Source organism: Aegilops tauschii, chromosome 6, assembly GCF_002575655.3.
Source record: "Aegilops tauschii subsp. strangulata cultivar AL8/78 chromosome 6, Aet v6.0, whole genome shotgun sequence".
NCBI classification, from domain to species: Eukaryota; Viridiplantae; Streptophyta; class Magnoliopsida; order Poales; family Poaceae; genus Aegilops; species Aegilops tauschii.
The window spans coordinates 260,527,868-260,552,080 of record NC_053040.3 but is presented as its reverse complement, the minus strand read 5'-3'; positions in this window follow the sequence as shown (position 1 = coordinate 260,552,080).

The following is a 24,213-nucleotide window of genomic DNA, read 5'->3' as shown; positions in this document are numbered from 1 at the left end:
CATCCAGCAGCTATGATTGCCGCATTCCATCCAAAAGTGCACAACAGAAGGATACATTCCAAGATGAATGTCCGGCCGCCCAAGGCCATCAATGAATTGTACACTTTGGCGGACATGTTTGCTCGGGCTGAGGAAGGAAGGCGACTCCCCGGGGAGGAGGATGGCGTCGAGGTCGATTCAAAGGACGATGACGAGACTGCTAACCCGCAGAGTAGCAGCCGAAAGCACAACAAGAAACGCAAGGAGAAGTTAGTGTTGGCCGTTGAGGTCTCTGGCGATCTCGACAAGGACAAGAAGGCCAAAATCGAAGCCCCGGCAAGAAAGCTGCTACGTGCACTGCTTGCCGGGAGGCTGCGGTAGCAGAGAAAGCTGGAAAGTCTGACAGGACATACTACCAGATCTACCGCACTAAAGGGCATGACCTGCAAGAATGCCATCAAGTTGAGTAGCTTGTTAAGAAACAGAAGGCTGGGTATGAGAAGCGTGAAAAGGAAAGAGACCATGAAGGCTCCACAACAGAAAGAAAAGCTAGCTAGAGGCCGAGAGAAGAAAGAAGGGGCGAGGACAGTGATGAAGGGGATGAGGGAGAAACTAGCGAATAAGAGTTCCAGAAAGCAACTGAAACCATGTGCCTTGACGAAGGTGCGTCTCTGCACTCCTCTCGCCACCAACTCAAGAACTGAGCACGAGAGGTCAATGCCATGGAACCAGCTGCAGATTCTCACAAGCTGCTCAAGTGGTCCCGCACGCCTATCATCTTTGATGAGCAAAATCACCCCAACCGTACCACTATGGTAGGGTGATTGCCATTGCTGGTTTCACCAACAATACACAACTTCAAGGTCACAAAGATGCTAGTTGACGGTGGGGCTGGGCTGAATCTAATCTCCCCTAATGTGGCCAGGAAGCTACAAATCCCCAATGAGGAGCTCAAGTTTACTGGTACGTTCCAAGGAATCAGCCCCGGCAGGAGCTGGCCCAAGGGAAGGATTACACTGCGGGTAACATTTGGTGGAGAATGGAGAAGGTTGTGTTTGACGTTGTTGAACTCCCCTTGCCATACAATGGGATTCTTGGTCGTCCGGCTCTGGCAAAATTCATGGCAGCATCCCACTATGCCTACAATACCTTGAAGATGCCAGGGCCGATGGTTGTCATTTCCATCCCATCAAATGAGAAAGATGCAATCATATGTGTGGACAAGATGTACCGATATGAGGTGGCTGGTGAGGCTGCAGAAGCCATGACTCTCGCTAGGGAAAGAAAGAAGGGAAAGAAAGCTAGTAAGGATGCCGAGAAGGAGTTCGGGAAGCATGCCTATCCGGAGTGCGTTGCGCCTGTTATGACCTTCCGGAGAGTTCCACTAGCAAGAGATCCAAGGTTGCTCCACCAGCTGTAGAGAAGGTCCCAACAAGGCAGGATGGCGTTGACGGTACGTTCACCATCAGCGCCACCCTTGACGACAAATAGGAAAGCACTCTCATTGCCATTTTCTGCGGGCGAATGCCGATGTGTTTGCTTGGAAACCATCTGAGATCCCCGGCGTTCCCATGGAGGTAATAGAGCACCACCTTGCTGTCTATCCTCACGCTCAGCCCGTCAAGCAGAAGGTCAGAAAACAAGCTTTGTAGTGGCAGTAGTTCATTGCCGAGGAGATTAAGAAGCTTGAAGCAACTGGTTTGGTCAAAGGAGTGTTGCATCCAACATGGTTAGCTAACCCAGTAGTAGTGCGCAAGGCGAATGGGAAATGGAGGCTCTGCATAGACTTCATAGGTTTGGTCAAAGGAGTGTTGCATGCAACATGGTTAGCAAAACCATTAGTAGTGCGCAATGCGAATGGGAAATGGAGGCTCTGCATAGACTCCAAAGGACCCTTTCCCCCTGTCGCGCATTGATCAGCTCATGGATTCAACCTTTGGGTGTGATTTTCTTTCCTTTTTGGATGCATAGTCCGGGTACCATCATATATTTATGTCCAAGGAAGATGAAGAGATGACCGCATTCATATCCGCGTGGCACGTACTACTTTATACGGATGCCTTTCGGGTTAAAGAGCGCTGGATCCACCTTTACGATAGTAGTGCAAATTGGTTTTGAGCCTCAGCTACATCAGAATGTAGAAACCTACATGCATAATATAGTGGTCAAGACCAAGGACAGATATAAGCTCATTCAAGATTTGGAGGAGACCTTTGCAAACTTGCACTAGATCAATTTGAAGCTAAACCCTTAGTGTCAGTGCAACAAACCCTGGGTTCGTTGCCCAGACTGTGCACATGCACAAGAACAAGATTGAGGCACCAGCTTAAGCCAGAGATTGAGGGACCAAGAGATTGGAAGAACCAACATGCAGTTTAGAGGGACCAAGATCAAGCCAGAGGAGCAAGATATCGACAAGAGAAGGGCCTCCCTTGCCGGGCAGGCGAGCCCGGCAAGGGGCGAGGCCACCAACAGAAGCAGGCAACCCAGGCACCTCGGCAAGATCTGCCGGGGCTCACGGGGGTAGAACCACCCCACCAACCACTCAAGGATGACCCAAGTCGTCAATTAGTGCGGCGTCAAGCCGCAAGGTGATTAAGTGGCAGCCATTCGCCACATGGCAGCCATTTCCTATAGAAGAAACCCACACATGACACCCGTCCTGCGACGTATCAAGAGAGTAGGCGCGGAGCTGGAAAGATAGCCTGGCAAGCCTTGCCGTGCAACCAGTGATGTGACACTAAGTGGTGCATTCAATGCACCCTGTCAGCCTACAGAGCTAGGTATGATAGCACTGTTTGCTATCATATCAGTGCATAATGACTACTTTGTCATTGTGGTGACCCCTTGATCTATAAAAGGTGGCCCATGGCACCCGTCGGAAGGGTTGGAAAGTTGAAGAACCCACACCCCCATACGCGCGAAGTCACTGCGGCCCTACGGCAACCCTTGCCGGGCAAGTGTACTGCGTTTCACCATCCCCATTCCGCCATCAATCCACTAAAGGAAGAGTAGGGTCTTACGCCTCGCAGCGGCCCAAACCTAGGTAAATTGCTTGTGTCCTCTCTGCCGTGCTACCGTGCGCTGGTCTGCTCTTTGTGCAGCGCGACATCCCCCTGCCGAACCAGCAAGGGGCCTCCTGGTCCCATAGGTGGCAGTGGATATCCCGCGACATCTTTGCCGCACTAGCTAGGGTCCCTCGCTTGCGCGAACCTGAAAGTGTGCGCAGCGCGTCATCTTCATCACCATCTTCATCTTCGACGATGGCATCGACCATGGCGCCTAAGAAGAAGAAGTCTAGCCCTTCGGCCCATCCTTCCACATCGAAGGCTCCGCCGCCCGCGGCCTCTAGTGCCTCGAAGGATGCGGGGGCAAGTGTCAAGACCCCGATTCCAAGTCACATCGATCTAGCCAGTAACACCTCATATCACTTTGCGGCCACACGCACGGTATTCCCACGGGTGTCGCCTTACAATGGCCCGGGACCGTTTGCGCCTTTTGGCTCACGTATATGATAGTGTCGCTAGCATCCATATGACAGAGATCCCGGGCCGACATCACTAGTCGTGAACCCAAAGTGGCACTAACTTACGGGGACAGGCATACATGAATCAACATCGAGCATGTCGGTCAGCAACGTGTGAATCCGGGCTGTAGCACTGGGCTAACAGGACTCCGGGAACCCGGGCTGTAGCAGGCTAGGCAGGACTCCGGATGTCACCGCGTGACATTTCCCCGAAGGGACAGACACAGGAATGAAGTGAATCACATGCCGGCCAGTCAAGTGTTCCGGAGCAGTAGTGCTGGGCTAGCAGGACTCCGGTGAAGCGGGCTGTAGCGGACTACTATGGCTCAGGGAAGCACAAGACTACATTTCCCCATAAGAGAGGCTACCAAGAATAAACAACTAGGGTGTCGGATCCCACACATACCAAGCATTTCAATCATACACACAATATGCTTGATATGTGCAAATACAACATGGCATCACAACAAGACTCTACGACTCCGAGTATTTATTCATTAGGCTCCGAAGAGCCAGATATTACAAACATGGGTCTCATGACCCAACATTCAGAGCATACAAGTCAAAGCACATGCGGAAGCTTAACATGTCTGAGTACAGACATCTACAAATGGAAAAGACTGAGAAGCCTGACTATCTACAAGACCCCGCCGAGGACACATGATCGTAGCTGAGGTATCAAGCTAAACGTCGAAGTCCACACGGAACTACTAGCGAGACTGACGTCTCTCTCCAAAACATAAAATAGGCAAACGTGAGTACAAATGTACCCAACAAGACTTACATCAGAACTAACAACATATGCATCGGTATCAACCAAGGGGGTAGTGGAGTTTAACTGCAGCAAGCCAGCTTTGACTTAGTGGCTAACCTGAACTACGACTGCAAGCAACTCTTTTGAGGTGGCGCACACGAGTCCACATATTCACCATTCAATACACCACTATGGATCTGCTCCCGTCTACCTACGAGACGCCATCCATAGCACTCACGCTTATCTTGGGCATTTTAGAGTATCCACTTTCACTTGTCTATGTACTGTATAGGCAACCCAGAAGTCCTTTACCGCAGACACGGCTATTCGAATAGATGATGTTAACCCTGCAGGGGTGTACTTCATCACACACGCTCTCGCCACTTACCACCATGTACACGTCTTGTACCTCGGCAACCTTCAAGCGGAAGCCTGGCGAGGGAGTCGGCCACGACCTGACTAACCACACAAGTCTCTAGTCCAGGTTTATCTCCTATTCGGGTTCCATCCGCAAGGAGATCCGGCCGGGGTGTCGCTCACAGCCCCAAACGATGTGTGCAGGGTTCCCGAGCCCACCATCCGGGTGCCACTCGGTACAGCAGGCCACGTGTGCCTAGTCTGTCCCAAGCCCACCTGTACCGGGTGCCACTTGGTAGACTACTAACACTACCTACAAACACCAGAAACTAGTTGCAACTCCTGGACAGAGATCAAGTTGATTAATAAGTCGAGAGGGGTCGAGTTGCCGGAACCCAATGTGTGGTAGTAACTGTTCATGGATCACAAACACAGAACTCAGTTCCTGAGGATGGATTCAATGAGACAACTCACCATCTACTCCTACATGGCCTCTCACCGCTACCCTTACCAAATCGTGTTCACACACTTAGCTCTCAACAGTAGGACATGTTCACCACATTCCAATTCATCCCCGAGGAATCGGACCTGACTCAACTCTAAGCAGTAGCAGGCATGACAAACAAGCACAAATGAGTAGGCACATCAGGGCTCAAACAACTCCTACTCATGCTAGTGGGTTTCATCTATTTACTGTGGCAATGACAGGTCATGCAGAGGAAAGGGGTTCAACTACCGCAGCATGTAACAGTTGAATCGCTGTTGTCCTAATGCAGTAAAAGAGAGCAGGAGCGAGAGAGTGGGATTATATCGGAATGAACAAGGGGGTTTTTCTTGCCTGGCACTTCTGAAGATAGCATTGAGTCTTCATTAGTGTCAACGATCACAACGCCGGAACATCGTCTACCGAGAGGGGACAAATACCGGCAACAGAGAAGAAATACAATCAATGCAATGCACAATATGATGCATGATCATGACATGGCAATATGAATGTGTTTTGGGCTAATGCAAGCTAGAACAGATTGAGATGAGTCCATTTGAACCAAAGATTCAAATGCAAACCCATTTTATAGTCATATAAGTGCATTATCTTGTTTCATCTAAGCAACATGGTTAGGTTGCTGTAACATGCATGAAACCAGTACAGATGGATAGATTGGATTTTACTGATCATTTTTCATATATAATTTGTTTCATTTGGAGTTATGGTTGAATTTCTATGAATTTTTGAAGTTGTAGTATTTTCTGGAATTTCCTGTATAAGAATAATTCCAGTAATTAAATTACTGCGTCAGCACTACGTCAGGATGACGTCAGCAAGTCAACAGCGGCTGGTCCTGGTCAAACCTGACAGGTGTGGCCCACCTGTCATTGACTTAGTGCTAACCAGGGTTTAGTTAAATCCTAACAAAAGTAATTAGAAGGGCTGGGGCCCACAGTCCGCGAGTCAGTGGGTTATCTTAAATTTAATTACCATCTAAACTAAATTAGCAGGGCCTCGGGCCCACATGTTAATGACCCAGGGGGGTCAAACCCTGGTCAACTCGGTCAAACATGCCGGCGACTCGACGCCGGCGAGGCCAGACACGGCGGGGCACCTCGGGTTTCGCCTACAGGGCACGGCTTGCGATACAGTTGGGTTCTACGGCGAGCTGGGGCTCGTGCGCATCCAGCGGTGGCAGTGAGAGGGCGCGAGGTGGTCTGTAGCGGCAGCAGCGGCGAGTTGGGCGGCGGCCGGAGCTCTGGCGTCGACGGAATCGATGACACGACGCGCGGGAGGACCAGCGTTTTGTACCTACGTGATCTACGAGAGCTCACGAACCCAACGGAGGCACGCACGGGACCAAATGGCCACCGGAGCCTCGTCGGCGACGGGCTCGTGCGGCGGCGTGCTTCGGCATCAATGGAAAATGCAGCTACAGCGAGCGCTAGGCCACGGGATTAGGGGGAAACGACGGCGAAGCTCACAGTGATCACGAAGAGGGGCTCGGCTTGCTCGGGGACGGCTTGGCGACGGTGAATCGACATCGGCGGTGACCGGCTCCCGAGGTTGAAGACGGTGGCGATGACGACGCTACGGAGCGTCCCGGCTGGCTTGGCTCGGTGGAGATGACGAGGAAGACGACGCGGAGCTCGTGGGCACAACATAGAGCGAGGGGGTAGCTGTGGCCGTGGTGGTTCTCGTCGGCGGTCTCGGGTGCGTACGGTCGGTCACGGGAGAGAGAGTCAGAGAGGGGATGGGGACGAGCAAGCGGTCGAGGGACGCGCGGGAGAGCGCGTGGCGTCCGTAGCCAGCGCTAGGTGTTCGGCGGCAAGCAGGAGGTGGCCAGGCGCGTGCCAGCGCGCCGCGGCCACGCGCTCCTGTCCTCCTGGCGTGAGGAGGGAGATGACTGGCAATGCCAGGTGGGCTGGGCCGGTAAGCTACGGGTGAGCGCCAGGTAAGTTTCTCTCTTTTCCTATTTTTCTTCCTGTTTTTCTATTTATTTTGCTCTGTTTTGATATTGTAATAATACTAAACCATTTTTGTTCTTCTGAAATTATTTGTGGATGCAATATGGACTAGCCCAAAGCCCCACAATATTTTTCAGAATGATTGGAGTTATAAAATTATTTATAGGAATTTATAACCCCAAGTCAAATACAACATGAGTTAATTCAAAAAATCCAAAAATGTCCTAGAAATATATTCATCATTTTTGGCAGAGGTTTCTACCTTAACCAAAAATCGTGAACTTTTCTTGAGGCACTTTGGGTTCATTGAAAATGTTTTTATTGAACCTAGTTGAATTCATGTGGTGCTAGGGTTTCAACAATCCCCATTTCAAGTTTCATGAAATTTAAACATGATGCATGGATGCAATGCCACTAGTTACAAGCAAACTCTAGGGCTGTGACAACTCACCCCCACTAAACAAGAATCTCGTCCCGAGATTCAAGACGTGAGGTAAGGAGAGAGAGGGATACAAAGCTAACTTGATCTTCATGATCCAACTTGCACTTCATAAGAACGTTGATTCGATCATCATCTTGATCTTGACATCTTTGCTTTCGAGATTTCATCCAAGACAACGACATAAATAAACTCTATAGTATTCGATCTTCTCAAAGATCGAGCAACTCACGATCAATTCATGGAATGAGACATAACAACATCTCTTGAGCTGAGACACAAAACATACATAGGGAGGAGGTTGAGAGGAACAGATGACGAAGGTTCAAATTGGTAAGCAACAATTCCACGCTTGAATAAGATGGTGCACTAGTTTCAGAGTAGCGAGGAGATATATTGCCCTTAATACCACAGCGGGGCACCTGACGGAAGGTGACTTGTTGGATTGTTCCCTTAAGTGGAAAAAATAATTACTTTTGATCCATAGATCATTGAAACTCTTCATACTAGCCTAAGGCAATTTACAAATGATCGTTTCAAAGAATTCAAAAGAATGGCACACTCAGTTTGGAAAGGAAACTATGGTTATAGAATAGCTCGGCAAATTGAAGGCACATTCCAGTTGATACCAAGGATATAACCTAGTGACTGAGCGTGCTTTCAAGAACTTGAGCATTTCCATATTCATCAAGGTCTTACCAACATCCGTGCTGAGGATCCTGGCAACACACCTTACTACCATGATGAATAGTGATGGACAATGCAGATGCAAAGGAAGACAACGCTTTCTCAGATTTCACCTTAGCGAGGCCAAGGAAACGAGATCTGGATGATCGACCGAGAGACATTTAGCACTCCGCTTCTAATGTTCTCCTTTACGTTCTAGGTACCACGATCATGCTTAAAAGCATCAACATGGCCATCAAGTAAAGGTCTGACTTCGGGAGCACAAAGGATCCATAAGGAACAACTTCTAGAATAAGTCACACGAAATCCTCATGGAGAAGATGGTCAAATAGCTCAATCAAGATACTACAATGATAGATCTTCCGGCTAGGTGTGTCGGCCAGAACATCAACCTTGTCGGGACCTACATCATAGCTCTTGGAATAGCCCCAACCATCATATCTGCCTGAGATTCAGATCTGGTTGCTAACGGAACATTTCAGACAGCATGTCTGGAAAAGAAATTTTGCAACACAAACCGACGAGATGATGTTGCGAGATTCTCGGGAAATGAACTAGGATAGCAAGCTCCAAAACATGAGCTGGTTCTGCTACACACATGTGAACACGTTGTCCAAGACAAGCTTGACCACATAGTAGTCTTATAATCAAACACTACCGAGTTCTGATTGGGAACCATCATTGAGGGTAACAAAGTCTTGTGCATGACCTAGGATTAGCAGTTAACCTCTTTTCCTAGAACAAATCAATCAGTGGCTTAGTGTGCTAGGGATACGTATGGGATGAAGGTAGCTAATCTGTCAAACCACAGAATACTTCGCACATGCGTGACTGATTTGGGATGATTCCGGGGGAAGCAAAACAAACTTTCTCTAATTCACGGCGGCAACTTGCATCATTGCACGTGAACTAAGAGGAAGTCACTACTTACATCTAAACATATTCTTCATGAGCCAGCACAAAGAAAATGCTTACACAAGTTTCCAACACCAACTTAGATGTTCAACATGAATCATGGACAAAATGAAAATGTTGTCAATGGGCTCAATAACAATCCATCCAGGCTTCCATATAAGTGGAAGTCCACAATTATGTGAACAAGATGATAGCATTGGTCAGACCCAAAGGATATAACGGTGTATGCCCGAGGAAATAACCACGGGTAAGACAACATTACGAACACCATTGGTTCTGATTTGATTTGACGATACCCCATACTCAAATCAAAGATTGGTAAGATAATAGATCCAACAACTGAACACGAGTGTCAATCGGTGAAGATATCATCTTTCTTCAATACACACACAAACAAAAAATATCCCTTTGAATGAACCGAGTCAGATAAAGCTTTTATCTTCCAACTCTCCAAGTTATTGCTTAGCTTAACCAACTAGCTCAGGGGTATCCAACACAGATTCTTGGAGAAAAGGGGTGGCTACAAGAAACCAACTTGATCACGAACTCAACATAGCGGTCAGGTGACAACCTGGTGATACCTACCGAGAAGATATTCGGAAAATCACGAACCACTGATATGTTACTAAGCCCGAGAACAATCTTGTTTTTCAGGGCAAGACGATGTGACCAAACAAGAAAGGGATTGATACAATCCTAACTCTTGATCAAAGGGTGCACCGGGAAAAATGGACTAGGTAGCACGATCAGTCTTAGAATGATAATTCAATAACCAGCACGCTAAGAATGAGAGTATTGTCCATTAACTACCAAGCAATGGATTTGCTAGGAGTATAGATTTCACACACCATGATTCACTTGTCAGTATTCCGGTTACAATAACACGGAGACCTAGGAATGAATAATGATGGCCAGAAGTATCACAGCAACAAGAATTCATAGGATGGTGTGCAATTCCTATGACCTTCTTGACATAAAGAGGGTAATACTCCAGGGTAGAACAGGACAAAAGCTGGATTGGCATTTTGATCTGCGGAATACAACTGCTTTGACCCAATCCTAGAAATGGACAAGGTACTGGAGTTTGTTTCTCCTAGTCATTCCGGAATAGAATGGCTTGACGGACCACAAGAATAATAGGCATCGATAACACGAATGCACAACTAGTCTTGACTATCAATTGATAGATAAAGGTCAGAATACAACTTAAAGAGAGACAACTCAAAGGAACATATAACTTTCTGAGTTGTGGATGCATAAGTTAGTAGGTCGAACCAAGTTCAACATATTTCTTCCGGATAACCCATGCAGAAAGGTAGAACTGGCAGAGTCACAATATAGAATGTGGAACTCATCAAGAGCACTCTTGTTGTGATCTTTCGATTCAACGAGGAACTTCCGCCATAAGTAGTTCACAGTATTTGGAAGGAGGAAATACCACGGACCTCGAGGACTATCGCAAAGGTTACTAATATCCTAAGGGAACTAGCAACACTATCAACACGAGGTAAGTAGAGTGAATCTCGGGCAAGAACCCAGGAGTAGAATACCTACTACTAAATAGCATCATACGGGATGCTTTCGAGAATAATGGCCAGAATCATCACACTGGGAACACAAACATGGCTAGATTACTAGGTGATCCTCTAAGACACCTAGGGTCATAATAATAGCTCCAACATATATGTCGAGGCAACAGAGTACCTCAACTCACCGATTAGTGTGGTTAAACTGGCCCAAAGAAACATCGGGAACAAAAAGAAGGGATTTGCAAATGCATCAGACTATTTAGAAACCTGGGATGACTCGGACAACATAACGGCTGTAAATGCTCAAAAATATTTGAGACATCCTGCAAAATGGTGGCATAACCACTCAACAACATCATAATATCAAGGTTCTGGTTCAACTGACAACATACTAAAAGTAGTAGGAACTGAACTGAGGCCTGGAACCAACAATCTTACGAGTCTACGGATTAGTAACACGTGATCCTGATAGAAAGATGAGAAGCCTAGTTCTTAATCCCTGTAGAAGAGAAGAGGATGACTCAGATCAGAAGGCTATAAGGTAAAGGAGTAAAAAGAGCCTTACGTTCCCTTCCACAATCAATTCCCTTATATAACTAAAGCATTTCTAGACTCAACTTCGACCAGTTTGGCTTGGTAATCCTACAGGCAGTCAGGCTCTGATACCAAAGCTATCAGGACCCCGATTCCAAGTCACATCGATCTAGCCGGTAACACCTCATATCACTTTGCGGCCTCACGCACGGTATTCCCACGGGTGTCGCCTTACCATGGCCCGGGACCGTTTGCGCCTTTTGGCTCACGTATATGATAGTGTCGCTAGCATCCATATGACAGAGAACCCGGGCCGACATGACTAGTCGTGAACCCAAAGTGGCACTAACTTACGGGGACAGGCATACATGAATCAACATCGAGAATGTCGGTCAGCAGCGTGTGAATCCGGGCTGTAGCACTGGGCTAACAGGACTCCGGGAACCCGGGCTGTAGCAGGCTAGGCAGGACTCCGGATGTCACCGCGTGACATTTCCCCGAAGGGACAGACACAGGAACGAAGTGAATCACATGCCGGCCAGTCAAGTGTTCCGGAGCAGTAGTGCTGGGCTAGCAGGACTCCGGTGAACCGGGCTGTAGCGGACTACTATGGCTCAGGGAAGCACAAGACTACATTTCCCCATAAGAGAGGCTACCAAGGATAAACAACTAGGTTGTCGGATCCCACACATACCAAGCATTTCAATCATACACACAATATGCTCGATATGTGCAAATACAACATGGCATCACAACAAGACGCTACGACTCCGAGTATTTATTCATTAGGCTCCGAAGAGCCAGATATTACAAACATGGGTCTCATGACCCAACATTCAGAGCATACAAGTCAAAGCACATGCGGAAGCTTAACATGTCTGAGTACAGACATCTACAAATGGAAAAGACTGAGAAGCCTGACTATCTACAAGACCCCGCCGAGGGCACATGATCGTAGCTGAGGTATCAAGCTAAACGTCGAAGTCCACACGGAACTACTAGCGAGACTGACGTCTCTCTGCAAAACATAAAATAGGCAAACGTGAGTACAAATGTACCCAACAAGACTTACATCAGAACTAAAAACATATGCATCGGTATCAACCAAGGGGGTAGTGGAGTTTAACTGCAGCAAGCTAGCTTTGACTCAGTGGCTAACCTGAACTACGACTGCAAGCAACTCTTTTGAGGTGGCGCACACGAGTCCACATATTCACCATTCAATACACCACTATGGATCTGCTCCCGTCTACCTACGAGACGCCATCCATAGCACTCACGCTTATCTTGCGCATTTTAGAGTATCCACTTTCACTTGTCTATGAACTGTATAGGAAACCCAGAAGTCCTTTACCGCGGACACGGCTATTCGAATAGATGATGTTAACCCTGTAGGGGTGTACTTCGTCACACACGCTCTAGCCACTTACCACCATGTACACGTTGTGTACCTCGGCAACCTTCAAGCGGAAGCCTGGCGAGGGAGTCGGCCACGACCTGACTAACCAAAGAAGTCCCTAGTCCAGGTTTATCGCCTATTCGGGTTCCATCCGCAAGGAGATCCGGCCGGGGTGTCGCTCACAGCTCCAAACGAAGTGTGTAGGGTTCCCGAGCCCACCATCTGGGTGCCACTCGGTACACCAGGCCACATGTGCCTAGTCTGTCCCAAGCCCACCTGTACCGGGTGCCACTTGGTAGACTACTAACACTACCTACAAACACCAGAAACTAGTTGCAACTCCTGGACAGAGATCAAGTTGATTAATAAGTCGAGAGGGGTCGAGTTACCGGAACCCAATGTGTGGTAGTAACTGTTCATGGATCACAAGCACAGAACTCAGTTCCTGAGGACGGTTTCAATGAGACAACCCACCATGTACTCCTACATGGCCTCTCACCGCTACCTTTACCAAATCGTGTTCACACACCTAGCTCTCAACAGTAGGACATGCTCACCACATTCCAATTCATCCCCGGTGAATCGGACCTGACTCAACTCTAAGCAGTAGCAGGCATGACAAACAAGCATGAATGAGTAGGCACATCAGGGCTCAAACAACTCCTACTCATGCTAGTGGGTTTCATCTATTTACTGTGGCAATGACAGGTCATGCAGAGGAAAGGGGTTCAACTACCGCAGCATGTAACAGTTGAATCGCTGTTGTCCTAATGCAGTAAAAGAGAGCAGGATCGAGAGAGTGGGATTATATCGGAATGAACAAGGGGGTTTTGCTTGCCTGGCACTTCTGAAGATAGCATTGAGTCTTCATTAGTGTCAACGATCACAACTCCGGAATATCGTCTACCGAGAGGGGACAAATACCGGCAACAGAGAAGAAATACAATCAATGCAATGCACAATATGATGCATGATCATGACATGGCAATATTAATGTGTTTTGGGCTAATGCAAGCTAGAACAGATTGAGATGAGTCCATTTGAACCAAAGATTCAAATGCAAACCCATTTTATAGAGTCATATAAGTGCATTATCTTGTTTCATCTAAACAGCATGGTTAGGTTGCTCTAACATGCATGAAACCAGTACAGATGGATAGATTGGATTTTTCTGATCATTTTTCATATATAATTTGTTTCATTTGGAGTTATGGTTGAATTTCTATGAATTTTTGAAGTTGTAGTATTTTCTGGAATTTCCTGTATAAGAATAATTCCAGTAATTAAATTACTGCGTCAGCACTATGCCAGGATGACGTCAGCATGTCAACAGCGGCTGGTCCAGGTCAAACCTGACAGGTGTGGCCCACCTGTCATTGGCTCAGTGCTAACCAAGGTTTAGTTAAATCCTAACTAAAGTAATTAGAAGGGCTGGGGCCCACAGTCAGCGAGTCAGTGGGTTAGCTAAAATTTAATTAGCATCTAAACTAAATTAGCAGGGCCTCGGGCCCACATGTTAATGACCCAGAGGGGGTCAAACCCTGGTCAACTCGGTCAAACATGCCGGCGACTCGACGCCGGCGAGGCCAGACGCGGCGGGGCACCTCGGGTTTCGCCTACAGGGCACGGCTTGCGACACAGTTGGGTTCTACGGTGAGCTGGGGCTCGTGCGCATCCAGCGGTGGCAGTGAGAGGGCGCGAGGTGGTCAGTAGCGGCGGCAGCGGCGAGTTGGGCGGCGGCCGAAGCTCTGGCGTCGACGGAATCGATGACACGGCGCGCGGGAGGACCAGCGTTTTGTACCTACGTGATCTACGAAAGGTCACGAACCGAACGGAGGCACGCACGGGACCAAATGGCCACCGGAGCCTCGTCGGCGACGAGCTCGTGCGGCGGCGTGCTTCGGCATCAATGGAAAATGCAGCTACAGCGAGCGCTAGGCCGCGGGATTAGGGGGAAACGACGGTGAAGCTCACAGTGATCACGAAGAGGGGCTCGGCTTGCTCGAGGATGGCTTGGCGACGGTGAATCGACGTCGGCGGCGACCGGCTCCCGAGGTTGAAGACGGTGGCGATGACGACGCTACGGAGCGTCCCGGCTGGCTTGGCTCGGTGGAGATGACGAGGAAGACGACGCGGAGCTCGTGGGCACAACAGAGGGCGAGGGGGTAGCTGTGGCCGTGGTGGTTCTCGTCGGCGGTCTCGGGTGCGTACGGTCGGTCACGGGAGAGAGAGTCAGAGAGGGGATGGGGACGAGCAAGCGGTCGAGGGACGCGCGGGAGAGTGCGTGGCGTCCGTAGCAAGCGCTAGGCGTTCGGCGGCAAGCAGGAGGTGGTCAGGCGTGTGCCAGCGCGCCGCGGCCACGCGCTCCTGTCCTCCTGGCGTGAGGAGGGAGATGACTGGCAGTGCCAGGTGGGCTTGGCCGGTAAGCTACGGGTGAGTGCCAGGTAAGTTTCTCTCTTTTCCTATTTTTCTTCCTGTTTTTCTATTTATTTTGCTCTGTTTTAATTTAGTAATAATACTAAACCATTATTGTTCTTCTGAAATTATTTGTGGATGCAATATGGACTAGCCCAAAGCCCCACAATATTTTTCAGAATGATTGGTGTTATAAAAGTATTTATAGGAATTTATAACCCCAAGTCAAATACAATATGAGTTAATTCAAAAAATCCAAAAATGTCCTAGAAATATATTCATCATTTTTGGCAGAGGTTTCTACCTTAACCAATAATCGTGAACTTTTCTTGAGGCACTTTGGGTTCATTGAAAATGTTTTTATTGAACCTAGTTGAATTCTTGTGGTGCTAGGGTTTCAACAATCCCCATTTCAAGTTTCATGAAATTTAAATATGATGCATGGATGCAATGGCACTAGTTACAAGCAAACTCTGGGGCTGTGACAGCAAGCGAGGACGTGAACGCTGCAGAGGGCGTGGTTGGAGCAGGTGGCACCATCGCCACTTCCCCCGTGGCCGACACGAGGGCTGGAGATGTCGCAGGAGAAAAGCATCAGCAACGCGTTGGCGATCATGCTCCAAATGGTGCGGGCGAGGGGGTCACTCCTTCTGCACCCTCTCCTTCCACTAATAGGCACAGCCGCAGCAACAGTGCTTGGTCCGGGGTGAGCCATCGCCCCCCCGGCCGCCCCCACCTAGGGAGCGACCGCGGCCCATGCGGCTCCTCCCGGACGAGCCAACCAGACCGCTACGCTCGACGGAGCCGCTGAACCTCGAGCACCACTGCCGCGTGACCCCGCTGCCAAGGTGGTCATCCCACCGCTGCTTGGACGCTGCACCACCGCAGTGTCGGGACCCCGATTCTAAGTCACACCGATCTAGCTTGTAACACCTCATATCACTTCGCGGCCTCACGCACTGTATTCCCACGAGTGTCGCCTTACCATGGCTCGGGACCATTTGCACCTTTTGCCTCACGTATATGATAGTGTCGCTAGCATCCATATGATAGAGAACCAGGGCCGACATGACTAGTCGTGAACCCAAAGTGGCACTAACTTACTGGGACAGGTATACATGAAACAACATCGAGCATGTCGGTCAGCAGCGTGTGAATCCGGGCTGTAGCAACTGGGCTAATAGGACTCCGGGAACCCGGGCTGTAGCAGGCTAGGCAGGACTCCGGATGTCACCGTGTGACATTTCCACGAAGGGACAGACACAGGAATGAAGTGAATCACATGCCGGCCAGTCTAAGTGTTCCGGAGCAGTAGTGCTGGGCTAGCAGGACTCCGGTAAACCGGGCTGTAGCGGACTACCATGGCTCGGTGGAAGCACTAGACTACATTTCCCCATAAGAGAGGCTACCAAGGATAGACAACTAGGTTGTCGGATCCCACACATAGCAATACACGTTACACATACGCATAACATGCAAGTATGTGATGTACAACATGGCATCACAACATAACGTAAACTCATATAGATAAAGTCCCAGAAGAGCCACATAGCAGTTATTACAAGAAGGGGTCACATGACCCATCATTCAGAGCATACAAGCAATGGAAGCATTACATGTCTGAGTACAGACAACTACAAAAGAAAAAGCTGAGAAGCCTGACTATCTACAAGACCCACCCAAGGGTACAAGACCGTAGCTGAGGTAACAAGCTAGTCGTCGAAGTCCATGCAGAACTACTACTGAGACAGAAGTCTCATCTGCAAAAACATAAATTAAGCAACATGAGTACAAAGGTACTCAGCAAGACTTACATCAGATCCTATCATACATGCATTAGTATCAAGGAGGCAATGTGGGGTTCATTTGCAGCAAGCCAGCTTTGACTCAGTGGCTAACCTATTCCACAACTACGAGTAACTTCTTTGAGGTAGGAAAGCGCACACGAGTCCACTAATCACCACATCAAGACACTACTATGGATTCATTCCCATCTCCCTACGAGAAGGCCATCCATAGCACTCATACTTGTCTTGAGCATTTTAGCGTATCCACTTCAAGTTGTCTATGTACCACGTAAGTATCCAAGAAGTCCATAACCGCAGACCCAACTATTCGAATAGATCATGTTAACCCTGCAGGGGTGTACTTCTTCACACACGCTCTCGCCACTAACTGCCATGTACACGTCATGTATCTCGGCAACCTTCAAGCGGAAGCTTGGCGAGGGTGTCGGCCACGACCTTACTACGAGTAACCTCATTTAGGTAAGAAAGCCCACACGAGTCCACTAATCACCACCTCAATACACCACTATGGATTCATTCCCGTCTCACTACGAGAAGCCATCCAAAGCACTCACACTTATCTTGAGCATTTTAGATTATCCACTTCAAGTTGTCTATGTACCACGTAAGCATCCAAGAATTCCATAACCGCAGACCCGACTATTCGAATAGATCATGAAAACCCTGCAGGGTGTACTTCTTCACACATGCTCTCACCACTTATCGTCGTTTACACGACGTGTACTCGGCAACCTTCAAGCGGAAGCCCAGCGAGGGTGTCGGCCACGACCTGACTAACCACACAAGTCTCTCATCCAGGTTTATCGCTTATTCGGGTTCCATCCGCAAGGAGATCCGACCGGGGTGTGGCTCAAGGCCCCATATGATGTGAGCAGGGTTCCCAAGACCACCATCCGAGTGCCACTTGGTACACCGTGCCACTGTGCCTAGTCTGTCCCAAGCCCGCTTGGCCGGGTGCCACTTGGTAGACTACTAACACTACCTACAAACACCAGAAACTATTTGCAACTCCTAGACTGAGATCAAGTTGGTTAATAAGTCGAGAGAGCTTGGAGCGCCGGAGCCCAATGTGTGGTAGTAACTAGTCATTGGACAACATACACAGAACTCAGTGCTTAAGGACGGTTCCAGTGAGACAACCCACCATGTACTCCTACATGGCCTCTCACCGCTACCTTTACCAAATCGTGTTCACACGCTTAACTCTCAGCACCAGAACATATCGTAACACTCCAATTCATTCCCGATGAATCAGACCTGACACAACTCTAAGCAATAGTAGGCATGGCATGGTAGGAACACAACATGGCTCAATCAACTCCTACACATGCTAGTGGGTTTTAACTATTTACTGTGGCAATGACAGGTCATCCAGAGGAATGGGTTCAACTACCGCAGCATAAAGTAGCAGTTGAATCGTTGTTGTTCTAATGCAACAAACGAGAGCAGGAGTGAGAGAGTGGGATTGTATCAAAATGAACAAGGGAGTATGCTTTCCTGGTAGATCAACAGGGGCACTGCTCCACAGACAGGTACCTTGGAGCACTCCCCGGAGCAGAACCTATCGAGAGGGAACGGTGACGACAATCAAACACAAGCATATGAAACAATATGATGCATGAATATGGCATGAATATGTGATTTGTTTTGAACTAATGCATTTAGCCTTCAACTTGGAAGAGGTCCATTTGAACCAAAGGTTCAAATGCAACTCTAATTTAAGTCCCTTTAAATGCCATAAGTGTGTTTTCATATACACAGCATGTATAGGTTGGTTTGTCATGCATCAAAATGGTACAGATGGATAGAATGAATTTTTCTGATCCTTTTTCATATATAAATTATTTCAATCTGAGCTACGGTTGAATTTCTATGAATTTTTGTAGTTTATATCATTTTCTGGAATTTCCTGACTAAATAAAATCCAGGAAATGAATAGCTGGGACAACATGACATCATCACTACGTCAGCGAGTCAACGTGGCTGTCCAGGTCAAATCTGACATGTGGGGTCCACACGTCCGTGTCATAGTTAGTTAACAGAGTTAATTAGTTGTTAAAATAATCCTACACTAAAAATTAGCGGGGCCGGGCCCCACATGTCATTGACCGTGGGTGGTCAAATTTGGTCCACTGGGGGTTAAACCCAGTCAACCCGGTGGCGTTTAGCCGCCGACGAGGCCAAACGCGGCGGAGGGGCACGAGAATCGCCCTCTGGCGACCATTTAGGCGGCGGAGATCACGGACGAGGAGCTGGAGCTCGTCCGCGTCGTTTGGAGCTAACAGGAGGCTGCGGGGGTGCCGGAGCTCGGGGCAGCGGCCGGAGTTCGGTGGCGTGCGGGCGCAGCGCTATGGTGCGGGGCAGGGGCTGCGGAGGGCCTCTATGGCCTCCTGGCGTCACCAGGAGCACGGTGACGCTCGCGGGAGCGGCTGCCTCGGGCTCTGGCCACCGTGGCGCCATGGCCAGCGGCGAGGAGGTCTCGGGCGCTGCAGCTGAGCTAGCTAGGCAGGAAAAACGAGCACGGGGAGGAGGGGAAACGAAGTAGAGCTCACGGGGAGACCGTAGACGTCGTCAGCGTGCTCGGGGAGGGTCGAACGCGAGCGGAACGGCGACGGCGATCTCGGGTGGCCGGAGACGAAGACGATGGCGATGGCGGCGCTCCAGGGCCTCCCGAGGCACATGGCTTGGCGTCGACGACGAGGAAGACGGCGGGGAGCTATTGGACTTGTCGGGGAGGCGAGGCCGTGGCGGTGGGCGCGGCAACGGCGTGCGGCGGCGACGGCAGCGCTCGGGCGCGGTGAGATAGAGCGAGGGAGAGGAGGGGAGGCCACGGGAGAGAGAGAGACAGAGAGAGAGAGAGAGAGGTGCGGGGCGGCGCGTGGCGTCGCGCGGGGCATCCAGGCGACGAGGGGGAGGACATGCAGGCAGGTGGCATGGCGCACGGAGCGCGCTCGCGCGCCGGGCACACGCCTCGCCTACTGGCGCGAGGTGGAGGACGGTGCAGTGGCCAGTGGGCTGGGCCAGCACAGCTGGGCCGGCACAGTGCCAGGCCGCAGGTTAGCCCAGGTAAGGTTTTTCCTTTTTCTTTGTTTTTCTTTTCTATTTCTGTAATTTGTTTTCTGATTTAGTAAAATACTAAATCAATTTATTTTCTTCTGAAATTTATTGTAGGAGCTAGTTGAAATATTCCAGAGCCCCTGACATAAAAATCAGAATTATTAGACATATATAAATAAATATTTCATATATATATATATCCAATGCAAATAATTATGCATTGATTCCAAATGGCCAAAATAAATATTTATGAGCTCATAAAAATATTGGTTTGTATTTTACCTCTGACCAATATTTTCAGAGAGCATCATGAGCATTTTCTTGGACCTTTTTGGAGCAATTTTTATCTGGGTTAATTCCATAAATGATTTCCGAGGGTTTCACAAATCCCCATTTCAAATTTAAATGAATTTAAACATGATGCTCACATGACTAGCTAGTCTAGGTCATACCAGAACTAGGGAGGTTACAACTCGCCCCACTTGAAAGAATCTTGTCCCGAGATTCAGGGGTCGATGGAAAGAAGGTGGGGTACTCCAGTCGAAGACGATCTTCTCGCTCCCAAGTAGCTTTTCTCTCGGAATGATGAGACCACTGAACCTTGAGAAACTTGATGTTCTGACGTCGAGTGACACGCTCTGCTTGATCAAGAATACGAATAGGGTACTCTCGATACGTGAGGTTATCTTGGAGATCAAGTGTTTCGTGGTCCACTTCACGGATGGGATCCGAGAAGCAACGCCTGAGTTGAGAGATGTGGAAGACATCATGTACTCGAGAAAGATGTGGGGGTAGTTCCAACTGGTAGGCAACCTCTCCTCGTTTAGCGAGAATGAGAAAGGGACCAATATAACGAGGAGCCAACTTGCCCTTGATACTGAATCGATGGGTACACTTTTAAGGAGTAACCCGAAGGTAAGCCTTGTCACCAACCTCATAAGTCATTTCCTTATGACGACGGTCATATTGACTCTTTTTACGAGATTGGGCTGTTTTCATATTCTCACGAATGATGCGAACTTGCTCTTCTGCCTCCTGGATCATATCTGGTCGAAAGAACTGTCTTTCCCCGGTTTCTGACCAGTTCAAAGGTGTTCGACATCTTCGTCCATACAGAATCTCGAAAGGAGCTTTCTTGAGGCTGGATTGATAGCTATTGCTATAAGCAAACTCGGCGAAAGGAAGACACTTCTCCCAATCCATACCAAATGAGATAATGCAAGCTCTAAGCATGTCTTCGAGAATTTAGTTGACCCGTTCCACTTGACCACTTGACTGAGGGTGGAAAGCGGTACTGAAGGAAAGATGGGTGCCCATGGCAGTTTGAAAACTCTCCCAGAAATGAGAAGTGAAGAGACTACCACTGTCTGAATTGATCTCTAGTGGAACACCATGAAGTGAAATTATTTGAGAGATATATAAGTCAGCGAGCTGACTAGCAGTGATACTCTCTCGAACAGGTAGGAAGTGAGCCACTTTGGGAAGACGATCAATGACTACGAAGATAGCATTATTCCCTTTCTTGGTCATGGGAAAGCCGATGATGAAGTCCATACCAACCTTATCCCATTTCCACTCAGGAATAGCTAAAGGCTGAAGGGTGCCAGCAGGTCTTTGATGTTCTGCCTTCACGCGACGACAAACGTCACAGTTAGCAATGAACTGAGCGATTTCTCTCTTCATCCTATTCCACCAGAACATCTGGCGTAGGTCCGGATACATCTTAGTACTACCGGGATGAATCGTGAGAGGAGATTCATGGGCCTCCTTAAGGATTAGTTGCCGAAGATGTTGATTCTTGGGAACCACTAAGCGAGATTCTCAAAGAAAACAACACCTCGGTCATCCATAGTGAAACTACCACCAACTCCCTTGGTAATGTTTCTCTTGATCCGGGAAATTCCCGTATCCTGCTTGTGAGAAGAGATGATCTGATCCACAAGAGTAGGTTTCACCACCAAGGTAGAAAGGAATCCTTGTGGAGCAATGTGAAGATTAAGCTTACTAAATTCCTCATGGAGAAGTGGTTGGCCCTGCTGCAACATGTGATTGTTGCAATAGGACTTACGACTTAGCGCATCAGCCATGACATTGCCCTTGCCTGGGGTGTAGGTAATCCCTAAGTCGTAATCTGAGATCAACTCCAACCAACTTCTTTGCCTAAGGTTCAAGTCTGGTTGGGTGAAGATATACTTGAGACTCTGGTGATTGGTGTAAATCTCGCAATGTTTACCGAGAAGGTAATGTCACCATGTCTTAAGTGCATAGACTATGGCTGCAAGCTCTAAATCATGTGTAGGATAATTATCCTCATGTGGATGCAACTGTCGGGATGCATAGGCAATCACATGATGAGCCTGCATAAGAATGCAACCTATTCCCCCTCGTGAGGCGTCGCAATAGATAACAAATTCCTTAGTGAAATCCGGTGGCACAAGTATGGGGGCAGAAGTCAGGTGTCTTTTCAGTTCCTGAAAACTGTATTCACACTGTGGGGCCCACTCAAACTTTTTATCCTTCTTGAGAAGTTCTGTTAGAGGTCTGGCCAGTTTGGAGAAGTTTTCAATGAAGCGGCGACAATAACTGGCTAGACCAAGGAAACTTCTAACTTGCTTAACGGTTTCAGGTGGAGTCGAATTAAGAACGGCCTAAACTCTCTCGGGATTGACAGGAATGCCCTTACCAGAGATCACGTGGCCTAGGTAGCTCACTTCTGGCAACCAAAATTCGCAATTGGAGAACTTGGCATAAAGGCGATGCTCTCTGAGTTTTTCTAACACGAGTCTAAGATGTTCGGCATGCTCTTCCTTGTTCTTCAAGTAAATAAGAATGTCATCGAGGTGAACCACGACGAACTTATCTAAGTACTCCATGAAGATCGAGTTCATCAAGCGGGAGAATGTAGCTGGAGCATTGGTTAGACCAAAGGACATGACGGTGTACTCGTACTGGCCATAGCGAGTGACAAAAGCCGTTTTAGGAATGTCCCCGTTTCTAATCTTGATTTGATGGTAGCCTAACCTCAAATCCATCTTGGAAAAGACTGAGGATCCAGCGAGCTGATAATACAGGTCATTGATCTTGGGGAGCGGATACTTGTTCTTTATCGTGACCAAATTAACGGGACGATAATCTACAACCATCCGGTCCGTACCATCCTTCTTCTTGACGAACAGGACGGGGCAAGCCTAGGGAGAAGAACTAGGACGGATGAAACCCTTTGCAAGGACTCATCAAGTTGTTTCTTAAGCTCAGCTAGTTCTAAGGGTATCTTGTAAGGTCTCCTAGAAATTGGGGTGGTTCCTGGGATAAGATCTATGACAAACTCTACATCTCTGTCAGGTGGAATACCTGGCAGCTCCTCTGGAAAGACATCCGAAAAGTCACGGACTACCGGGATATCTTCATGGTCTGGAAGAAGGCTGGCATTAAGAGAGTAGAATTGACGCTTTGCAACTCTGGTGGAGACGCTGACTATCTTGCCAGATGGGTGTGTGAGCTGAATAGACCTGGTGTAACAATCAATATTGGCATAATGAGCTTTCATCCAGTCCATACCCAAGATGATGTTAATATCTGTAGACTTGAGTGCTATAAGGGATGCAAGGAATACAAGTCTGTCAACGAGGATTTCATTACCATGGCTTACACTAGAAGCTGGATTTGGATCCAGGAGTTTGAATGACTAGTGGAGAAGGCATATCACAACATGATATGTTGTGTAAGCTGGCATAGCTTTCGGAAATGAAGGAATGAGATGCTCCGGTATCAAATAGAACCGAAGTTGGATGACAGTTGACAAGGAGTGTACCAAGAATGACATCTGGATCATCATGAGCGTCTTTAGCTGAGAAGTGATGCACATGTTCACGTTCAGTGGGAGCTGACTTGACACTGATCATCTTGCATGGTGGCTTACCACGACCAATAGACTTCTAGGGCTGGGGTGGAGCATAACTGGCCTAAGAGCAGTCACGTGCATAGTGTCTTGGCTCTCCGCATGTGAAGCAAGTCCTTGAAGTAGGACGTGGACTCGCATCGACAAGCGGTCTACCAATAGGCCTAGGTGGAGCATGCGACTGAACCGGGTGAGGCGCCACATAAGATGGCCTCGGTGAATATCCGGGTGGAAGAGCAGAGTTCGGAATCCGAATCCGGCGCTTCTGAGGACTAGAACCGGAGGAAGGACTCAAATCACGAGTGTGTTTACGAGACTCCTCGTAAGTGAGCTGAGTTGTCTCTGCATTAATGGCCTTGTTCACAAGGGCCTGGAATGTATCACAGTGATGCAGGTGGAGATCACGACGCAACTTGGGGTGGAGACCCTTCCGGAACCTAGCCTGCTTCTTGGCATTTGTGG